The following is an 11,232-nucleotide window of genomic DNA, read 5'->3' on the forward strand; positions in this document are numbered from 1 at the left end:
ATGGGAGAGGGCTAGAGAGGGCAGCTTAATAGGTTTACCACTTAGTCGTGATCCTTAGACAATATCTGATCTCCATTTGGGGAAACATCTGGGCTAGTGTGAACATTGTACTTTTGATTCCAATTGGTGAGGTAAATTAACCCTGCTGATAATTTAATGTTAGTATTCAATTTCGGAGGGGCTAAATTTCCACTTATGAAGAAAGATTTGGCGATGGTGCATATGCTGTTTGGATAAAAAAGAATAACAGCAAGCAGAAGAAAAATGGAGTTTATTTAATTCTATGCTGATGGATAATAAAATCTTGTATGTCCCTAGGATAAAAAGGAAGGTTCATGTAACCCAGATGGCTAAACATGTCGGTCTGTGGGGAAATTAGCCTTAAAAAATTAATTAGCTATAAAAGGAACAATTGTCGAGAGGGTATAAAAACAGCTGAAGATAATAAAGGCCCATATTAGAAATTCTAAAAAGGCATTTGAAAAAAGGATAATCGACATTTGTAGTAGGGATGGTAAGACTTATCAGTTATGTTTAAATATCAAAAAACAATTAAAAACAGCATTGGTCCTTTGAGGGGTTTATCAGGGCAGGTTAGGTCTGAAGGGAACATATGGATGATGAGCTAAGTAGATGTTTTGCACGGCTTTTCATGTCTAAAGATGATTTAAAGGTCGTGGTTTGTACATGGATGTACAGTTAAAATTGCTTCAGTGGAAATAACTGCAGCAATGGTCTCAGCTAAGATTAAGACACTTAACGCTGATTGCTGGAGGACCTGATTCTATTTTCCCCAAAGTGCTTAATGAAATGAGGGATAGCATATGTGCACCACTGGCTCATATATTCCGATTTGGGTTCGTTCAAATGGATTGAATGGAGGTTCATGTGATCCCATTATTTAAGAAGAGGAAATATAGGCTCATTTATTTGATATCAGTTATAGGAAAACAATACAACCTAAAACCCTATTTGCATTCTCTACAGCCACCTCACACTGCGTGTACAGTTTTAATGAGTTGTCAACCCTCCTTCCCCCCACACCCCCGCCCCCCCAGATCTGTCTTGCTCTGTTACCCTTAATGAATACCTCTCTATGGTGTAGACATGTCTGGAGTTTCCCAACCCCCATTGTATTAGACTGCACATGTTCACATTGAAGTATATCTGCAACACTCTGGCCCATTCACCTAACGTATCTAAATCAGCCCAAAACCTATTGATTTGGTATGAATCATTCACACTGGTGAAATTTTTGTGTCTTCTGTGAATTTACATATAGATCTATTACTGCTCTCATCCAAATCATTAATGAAGATAGTGAACAGCCATATTCTCAACTCTGAGCTGAGTAGAACTCACCTCATGACCAGGCCCCACGTACATCCACTCCCAACAATGACAACCCTCTGCTTACTAGATTTTAATCAGCTACTTAGCCACCGTCACATCAGTCCTATAATCCAATAAGATCGAATGTTCTTCAATGGCTTTTCATGTGACAATTAATTGAAATCAAGGCATGTAACCTCAACTGGGACTGCAATCACCCTTTATTCTGGAGGTTTAATCAAATAATTCAAATCGGGCTAGTGAGGCGGGATCTAGGGGCTAGACTTTCCACTTCACATCGCCCATCTAGCACCCAAAACGGACCTCTATCACCCATTTTGAGTAAAAAGTGGAAACTAGGCCCAAAACATCACGAAAAATAAGCCCCCAAGTTTCGGCTCACTTCGCTGAACTGATTGCCGAACTGATTGCCGACACAAGGCACATCCCAACTTTTGGCACGTCGCGGCATTTCGCCAGGCTGATGGTAGGCCGAAAACATCGCTCAGAAATAGTTGCTTTTCCCGGGCTTTACAGAAGGAAATGGGCACTACGGACGCCATTTTTAAGATCGGAGGAAGGATGGAGGCAACTGAAAAAAACGAGCTAGATAGTTGTGAGTTATTTATCGAGTTATTTACAGATAGATCAACTCAGAATATTAAATTATATATACATTTATTGATAGTACCTTAGTGGATAGGTATTTTTTTGTGAAAAGTGCATTTATAGTGAGTGAAAACAATTATTGATATTGTTGGGGCCTATTAGACTGACTGGTATTCAGTGTTAGACTGGGGTTGGTGTAGAGAGAGTAGTGAGTAGAAAGAGTAGTAGTAGAGGGAGTATAGAGAGAGTAGTAGAGAGAGAGAGTAGTTTAATTAAGTGAAAGTAATTATTGATAGTGATGGGGCCTATGCTTTCTGTGCCATTACTCGTAACTGCTCACACGCTGGTTCCTGAAAGGATCAATCGAAGAGGTGGAAGAGTAATGCATAGACAGAGACAGAGGAGACAGAGGAGGTGAGCATACAGCCATTGAAGGTACTTGGAAAATCAATCTTACCTCAACTTGTCTGAAAACGAGTGTTTTAGGAGGCTGTGCTCCTGGACTGAGGTCAGCAATGAGATTTGCCAGCTCATCAAGGATGATCTGCAGCCTTCCAGCACCATCAGAACTGCACTGCTCGTTGAGGTGAATGTTACTGCGGCACTATCCTTCTGCACGTCGGGATCCTTTCAGGCTTCAGCTGGCGATATCTGCCGTATCTCTCAGCACGCCACACACTGCTGCATTCGGCAAGTGACTGAAGCCCTTTACGCTCACAGGATGGACTTTATAAGCTTCCCTATGACCAGGGAGGCACAGACCGGGAGGGCTTTGGGTTTCTCGAGAATAGCAGACTTCCCCAAGGTGCAGGGAAGAATGCATGCACATTGCCCTGAAAGCCCCTTTAAAGAATGCGGAGGTGTTTCGTAACAGAAAGGGATTCCACTCCCTGAATGTGCAGCTTATTGTCAACCACAAGCAAATAATCATGACAGTAAATGCTACATTTCCTGGCAGCATCCAAGATGCGCCCATCCTACGTGAGAGTGCTATCCCTGACCTGTTTCTCAATCAGCCAGAAGGTCACGGTTGGATGCTGGGGGAGAAGGGATATGGCCTTTCCAGTTGGCTGATGACCCCTCTGCGTAATCCCGTCACTGAAGCAGAGAAACGTTACAATGAAAGCCACATAACGACAGGCAACATCGTCGAAAAGACAATTGGAGTCCCAAAGCAGCGCTTCAGATGCTTGGACCATTCTGATGGCAGCTTACAGTACTACCCTGACCAGGTCGCTGAGTTTATTGTGGTGTGTTGCATGCTGCATAACCTAGCTATAAGGAGAGGACAACTAATGCCAGATGGGCCTGCAGTCCACCTCCAGAAGGAGGGGAGATGGAAGAGCCAGCCGGTGAGGAGCAAGAGAAGGAGGAGGAGGAGGAGGCTGGTGAGGACTTAGGGGAGGACAATCAGCCTGGCGATGCAGCCATGTCCCGCGGCCCCCTCCCCCCAGAAGAGCCGGAAGACCATTACCCCCCAGCGGCTGCAAAGCTGTTGCATCAGCAGCTCATAAATGAACACTTTTCATGAACTTGCATTAGGGACAGTGAAATTTTCATTTACAATTATGGTTAAACAAAAGGTGCATTTGCCTAGAGTTATATTGAGTTTCGTTTTAGCCTTGCCTGCACTGTTCTTGCCTGTCCATTGTTGTCCAACATTTTCATTAATGCTTAACTGAGCTAAAGTTATATTTTTGTTATTGTAAGACAATGCACAACAATTGTTAGATTCAAATAAAAGTTTTAATTTTGACAGAACAATTTTTATTGAACAACCCCCACCCTCTCACCCACCCATCCACCAACACCTCCCCCACCCCACCCTCCCACAACTATATATGAATTTTAAACATGCCCCCCCCCTCAACCCTACCTGCGGCCATGTTTCCCTCCAGGTCGTTTACCCCCACCCCCGTGTAGTAGCACCACCCGCCCATCTTGATCCCCGTAATCCGAGACAAAGCTGACGTGCAGCGGGCAACGGAAAGACTTCCTGCCGTGGCGGAGGTGTTGGCATGGGAGACAAAGCAGGCTGCTCGTCTTCTGAGTCAAGAGGAACTGTATCCTCCGTACTCGCCTGAGTGCTCGGGGTTTGACTCGTTGACAACACGACACCTTGGGGTGCAGCACCATGTTCCACCAGCAGCACATATCTAAGGGAATTTGTTGCGACGGCCTGTTCCCGCACCCCTTCAAGAGTCTGCCGTGCTATATCGAGAGTCTGCCGTGCTATCTCCAGTAGCTCGACTTGCACTGCAGACACCTTGGAGAAGTCTTGCGCGAATCGAGTGAACCCCTGGATCAGCTCGCGACCGTCTCCGAACACAGGGACATCAGGCCCACCAACTGATCATCCTGCGGAGGCGTTTGCTGGCCTCGCTGACCCGGCCTCCGTTGGGTCGGCGTGCGCAATACATTGCGCCTTGGCATTGCTGGCTGCGCACCGCTTGACACAGCTGCGCGATCATGATACCCTTGCTGACTTTGTCTTCTATATTCAACATGATTATTCAAGTCAGGGTGTACAAGAGATAGCTTGGTCTTAAGACCTCTCTTCATCATTAGTTCAGCAGGCGAGACCCCGGTAAGCATGTGTGGTCTTGTCCTGTAACTAAGCAGTATGCAAGACAGGCAGGTCTGCAGTGACCCTTGGGTTACTCGCTTCATACTCTGCTTTATGATTTGGACAGCACTTTCTGCTTGCCAATTGGATGCAGGTTTGAACAGTGCTGACCTTATATGTTTGATATCATTGAGTTTCATGAACTCTTGAAACTCCTGACTGATGAAGCACGATCCGTTGTCGCTAACAACGATGTCAGGCAGACCATGTGTCGTGAACATGACATTGAGATTCTCAATGGTAGCTGGGGATGTGCTGGATAACATGATTATACACTCTACCTATTTCTAATATGCATCCACCACAACTAAAAACATCTTCCCCAGGAAGAGACTTGCAAAGTCTATATGGATCCTGGACCATGGTTTGGACGGCCATGACCACAGACTCAGTGGCGATTCCGTTGGCGCTTTGCTAAGCTGCATGCAAGTGTTGCACTGATGCACACATGATTCCAGCTCAGCGTCAATTCCCGGCCACTATACATGAGATCTGGCGATGGCTTTCATCATTACAATGCCGGGATGTGTGCTATGTAGCTCACATACAAATTTCTCTCTCCCTTTCCTGGCATAACAACACGATTGCCTCACAGTATACAATCCGACTGAATAAACAGTTCGTCTTTGCGACGAATGTAAAGTTTGGTCTCCTTGCACATTTGCTTGGGTATGGCAGACCAATCACCTTTGAGGATGCAACTCTTCACCACCTCTGGATGCAGGATGAAGCATTGGTATTGATACCTTTGTTTTCAGAGAACAGTGAAATGAACGGCTTGTGATTTGTCTCCAGTTCAAACCAAAGACCAAACAGGTACTTATGCATCTTTTTAACCCCACACACACAGGCTAGTGCTTCTTTCTCTACCATGCTGTAGGCTCTTTCCGCTTTAGATAAACTTTTTGAAGCATATGCGACTGGTTGACGTTTACCCGACTCATTAGCTTGTTGGAGTATGCAACCAATTCCATATGACGAAGCATCACAGGCCAATACTAAATGTTTACATGAGTCATAATGTACCAGCAGCTTGTCAGAGCAAAGCAGATTAGGGGCTTTCTCAAAAGCTCTGACTTGAGACACAGCCCACACCCAGTTGTCACCTTTTCTTAGCAGCATGTGTAGTGGTTCTAATAATGTGCTCAATTTAGGTAGGAAGTTACCGAAGTAGTTGAGTAGAACCAGGAATGAACGCAGCTCCGTCACATTCTGCGGCTTGGGTGCATTCTTAATGGTCTTGGTTTTCGCGTCCGTGGGCCTGATGCCGTCAGCAGCAATTTTCCTCCCCAGGAATTCGACCTCTGGTGCCATGAAGACGCACTTCGAGCGGTTCAGTCTGAGTCCCACTTTGTCCAGACGATGTAGAACCTCTTCCATGTTGTTGAAATGTTTCTCGAAGTCATGACCTGTGATCGGGATGTCATCTTGGAACATGACGGTTCTGGGAATGGACTTCAGTAGACTCTCCATGTTCCTCTGAAATATTGCTACAGCCGAGCGAATTCCAAAGGGCACCTGTGGTAAATAAACAGTCCTTTATGCGTGTTAATGCACGTAAGTCTGTTCGACGTCTCGACCAGCTCTTGTGTCATGTAGGCCGACGTCAAGTCCAGTTTGGTGAATGACTTCCCCCCCGGCTAGCATTGCAAACAAGTCATCAGCCTTCAGTAATGGGTACTGATCCTGTTTCGAAACCCTGTTGATCGTAGCCTTGTAGTCTCCAAGATTCTGACTGTGCCATCACTTCTCAGCACAGGAACAATGGGGCTGATCCATTCATTATAAATTCAACCGGTGATATGATCCCTGCATGCTGGAGTCTATCCAGTTCGATTTCGACCTTCTCCCTCATCATATACGGAACTGCCCGAGCTTTATGATGGACAGGTCTTGCATCCGAGTCCACGTGGATCTGCACCTTGGCTCCCATGAAGTTGCCGATGCCTGGTTCGAACAGCGAGGGAAACTTGCTCAGTGCTTGGGGACATGTATCTTTCTCCGACGACAACGCCTTGATGTCGTTCCAATCGCATCTGATTTTTTTTCAAGCCAGTTCCTGCCAAACATCGTTGCGCCATTGCCTGGGACAATCCATAGCGGTAACTCGTGAACCGCACCGTCATACGACACTTTAATTGTGGCACTGCCAATCACTGTTATGAGTTCTTTGGTGTACATGTGCAACTTGGCATTGACTGGACTCAGCTTGGGCCTCACAGCCTTAGTATCCCACAGCGTGTCGAATGCCCTCTGGCTCATTATCAATTGACTCGATCCTGTGTCCAGTTTCATCGATACTGGCACCCCATTAAATTTCACGTTGATCTTTATCGGTTTGCTCTTCGTTAGGAATGAGTACAGTCCATACACTTCCTCCTCTGGTATCTCAGATTGCATATCCGGATCCGCGCTAGTCTGACCATCATCCTCCACGTGGTGTGTCGCAGCACGCTTGCTCATCTGTGGACACTTGCGCTGGAGATGCTCCACTCTCAGACAGCCTTTGCAACTATATTGCTTAAATCGGCACTGCTGGTGCCGGTGATTTCCCCCACAACGCCAACACGGAGAAATCGGATGCATTCCCACTGGCGGACTTTTGGCAGCCACAGGTTTCGCGTACGCAGTCGGGTAGGCCCTGCCATGTGCCGCTCTGCCGAACGCCGAATCAATCATATTTACAGTACTTGCCGAGCTTCAATTTTTTCAATGATATCAGCTTTAGACTTCTACCCGTCGCCATGCATGACTGAGTGATCGTGATGGCCCTGTTCAAGTCCAACATCTCCACCTCCAGTAGTTTACACAGGATCACCTCGTGGTTGATGCCGATTACAAAGAAGTCCCGCAGCATGTTTGCCAACACAGCCCCGAACTTACACGGTCCCGCTAGACATCTCAGGTCAGCAACGAGTTCCGCCGCATTCTGGTCCTCTGAGCGAATGTGTGTGTAAAATCTGTATCTCTAGATGATGATGCCTTCGTCTGGCTTAAGGTGGTCCCTTACCAGTGTATACAATTCTTCACACAACTTCTCCATTGGACTCACAGGCAGGAGTAGATTTTTTATCAGACCATAAATTTTTGGACCGCAAACCGTGAGGAACATCGCCCGGCGCCGATCTGCGTCACCGACCTCCTCCATTTTATTGGCCACGAAGAACTGGCTCAAATGGCTCACAAAGTCTGCCCAATTTTCTCCTTCCACAAATTGCTCCAACAATCCAATTGTGCTCATTTTTGCATGCAAAGGTTCTTGTTGCCTCATCGCCCAATGTTGTGTATGTAATCACTGTTAGACTGAGTACTAGTCTAATAGTTATTGCATACACAACATTTAACTCCAAATGATATGACTTTGGCTCTGCTTTATTAAGGCCCAAAGTGCAAATATACAAAATGGCTGGCCTTTTATACTTGGGCTGCACACACGTGCGTGCAGCACAATGGCCTTCAACAGTGACGCCATCTAGTGGCTAGTGATCCTAAAAGTACACACATGACACCCAACACAGGGTATACAGGTAGAGGATGAGCTTCCTGGACATGACTGAGCAGCAGTGCTTCAGGAGGCTCAGGCTATCGCGCCAGGTCATCACAGACATTTGCAGTTTGCTGGAAAAAGATCTGCTGCCCAGAGGACCTGGTGGATATGCCTTACCAGTGGCTGTCAAAGTCACCACCGCCCTCAACTTCTTCGGCTCAGGCTCCTCCCAGGGATCTGCAGCAGACCTGTGCAGGATCTCACAGCCGACCACCCACAGATGCATCACCCAGGTGACCCATGCCAATATTTGATGTCAGCCAATTATGTCAATTTTAAGCTCGGCTTAGTGGCTCCGGCTGGCTTCCCACAGGTGCAGGGCATCATCGACTGCACACATGGCACCCTCACATCGCCCAGGAGTGTTTGTGAACCGCAAGGGCTTCCATTCCTTCAATGTGCAGCTCATCAGCAACCATAGGAAGATGATCCTGCATTTGTGCTCCAAATTCCCTAGCAGCTCTCATGACTCATCCGTGCTGCACCAGTCCACCTTCCCTCAGTTCTTCGCACCTCCAAACAAACTTACCGGCTGGCTGCTGGGCGACCAGGGCTCTCCACTGAAGATGTGGCTCATGACAGCTTTGAGGAGACAAAGTACTGAAGCCAAGGAGCATTATAGTGAGAGCCACATTTCCACAGATGTGTCATAGAGCAACTAATAGGCATGCTGATGATGTGCTTCAGATGCCTCGACAGATCTGGAGGAGCCCTTCAATAGGCACTAGGCAAGGTCTCCAGAATCATCATTGTTTACTGCATGCTGTACAACATAGCACAGCAGTGAGGATTGGAGCTACAGGAGGAGCAAGTCACAGAGTGCATAGTCTCTTCAGAGGAGGAGGAGGAGCAGGTGGAGGATGAAGAGGAGGAGGATGAACCTGAGGTGGAGATGGCACAGGCAGCAGCGCACATTGCTGCCTGGGATGGCCTCATTATGACCAGATTTATTAATTTGATCCAATGCACCTATATGGCTCCCACATGCTGTACTAAGTTCCCCCACAACAATACCATAAAACATCCCGACAATGACCAAGCCATTTGTCTCACACAAACCCCCGGTGCTTAAGGTTAAGCAATGTCTCACCATACACTCCAAGTGACAAAGCCACTTCCAAGGTGGCAGCCAAAAATGGACAAGAGTGGAAAGTGGTGCAAAGAAATGCATTTATCTGTGCCATAAAAATAACTGGAACTTAACACTAACATTTGTTCATACACCCATGTACATACCCGTGTGCATCTACATCTGTGTCTTTCTTTCTATTTTGAGTGCTTCTCTTGTGGCTTCAGCAGAGGCAGAGACAGGCTACTCACTTCCCTGCTGCGCACTTTTGGTGGACATCCTCTGGGTTTTGGAGCCTGTGAGGGCGCCACGAAAGTCTGCTCCTCCTGCAACTGTGCAGGGGCAGACTCGGCCATTGGGATCTGAGGAAGCATGTGGGGCTCTGACTGAGGGGGAGCCAATGGGGGAGAAGTGGGAACGCTTTGAACAGATTCCTCACTTCCATGTCCCCTCTCACCATCATCCCTCTCACGGGCCACCCACACTTCCCTGCTAGCAAGGATCTGGAGAGCACCTTGCTGCGCAGCAGTGGGGCGAGGTACACCCAAGTCCAAATTGATATCCCTCCTAGAGACCAGGTTTATGAGTGTCTGCCATCTGCTGTCCACAGCTAGCACCTGCTCATGTGAGTGGTGCATTTGCTGCTCCATGCAGGGGGCCATCCTTTCCATTGAACCAGCGCCTGCATGTTAGAGATGGACTCCTCCATTCTCTGCACAGTTGCAGACATCGGGGCTGCAAAAGCTGCCAGAGCCTCGCACATTTGTTGCTGCCCCTCCAGGATCACCCTCTTTCTCGATGGCCCCCCAAGGCTCAGCGTCTGCATGCAGCTCAGCAGAGCATGGAACGTCCTGCGCCCTCCGGTGAGGAGTCCCCACTGCTGTCTCCGTCACCACCATCTGCTCTTGCTCACTTGTGAAATATGAGACACCAGATGACAACACTACTCCATGGTGCAAAGGACCCACCGAGGTGTGTGTATCTGCGCTGGTGCTGGGTGCGCTTGGGTCTGGTGACGGGGCCCTCAGAGGGCCCGTGGGAGAGTAAAGAGATGATTTAGAAGTGTTACATTAAGAATGGCTTACGTTACCATTATGCTCATGATGAAATTTTACTGGCTGCTCACATCAGTCACCATATGAGTGACTGCAGTATGCCATGTGGTTGTAAGAGATGTCATTCTGTCATCAGGTTGCTGGGAGGTCCCCCTCTCTCCATCTCCCACTGCCAGCTGCTCTGCAACTCATGATATATCCGTGCTTCGTCCTCTGCTGGAGTCAACTATGTGAATATTGGAGAACCACCTCTCTGCCCCTCCCTACTGTTGTGCTCTCTTTTCTCCTGCAAGGAGGGAAAGATGAGAAGTTTGAGAGCGATGGAATGAGTGTAGGGAATGGATGGGCTACATCTGTAAAGGGTGACTGAGGGAGTGGCGTGACATTGCCAAATGGCCTCTTTCTGTGCTGTTACTTGTTATGATTGCATTAGGATGAGGGTGGGTGTCAGGAGTGGTTAGTCAGATGGGTATGTGAGTAAGTGTATAGACAGAGAGGGATGGGTGGAATTGCAAGGTACATTGGTGTGAGGAATGATGTGCAGGAGTAGGCTTGGGAACGCAGAGTGACGGGGATGTGGTGACAGGCACCTCAGGATGAAGGTGAGTGTGGCATTGCACTCACCTTTCCTGACCTCATGAGATCATTGAATTATTTCCTGCACTGGATTCAGCTCTCCTGACCACATCCCTGCTGCTGACCTCCTTCGCTATCTCCATCCAGGCACTTTTGTTGTCCTAGGGAGGTCTCCTGCGCTTATCTGCAGGGAACAGGCCCACCCTGCGTTCTCTCACTGCCTCCACCAGAATATGCAGGGATGCATCACTAAACCTGGGTGCAAGCCTCTGCCTTTATGTATTCATCATTTACCATTTGGAATCGATGTTTGTAATTAACCTTGCACAGTCCTCTAGCAAACTTCAAATGAGTTGTGTGCAAGGCTGCTTTAAATATCGGTGCTGGAAATGAGTCACTCCATTTAATGAGGCGGGGA

This window comes from Pristiophorus japonicus, chromosome 9 (genome assembly GCF_044704955.1).
Source record: "Pristiophorus japonicus isolate sPriJap1 chromosome 9, sPriJap1.hap1, whole genome shotgun sequence".
NCBI lineage: Eukaryota > Metazoa > Chordata > Chondrichthyes > Pristiophoridae > Pristiophorus > Pristiophorus japonicus.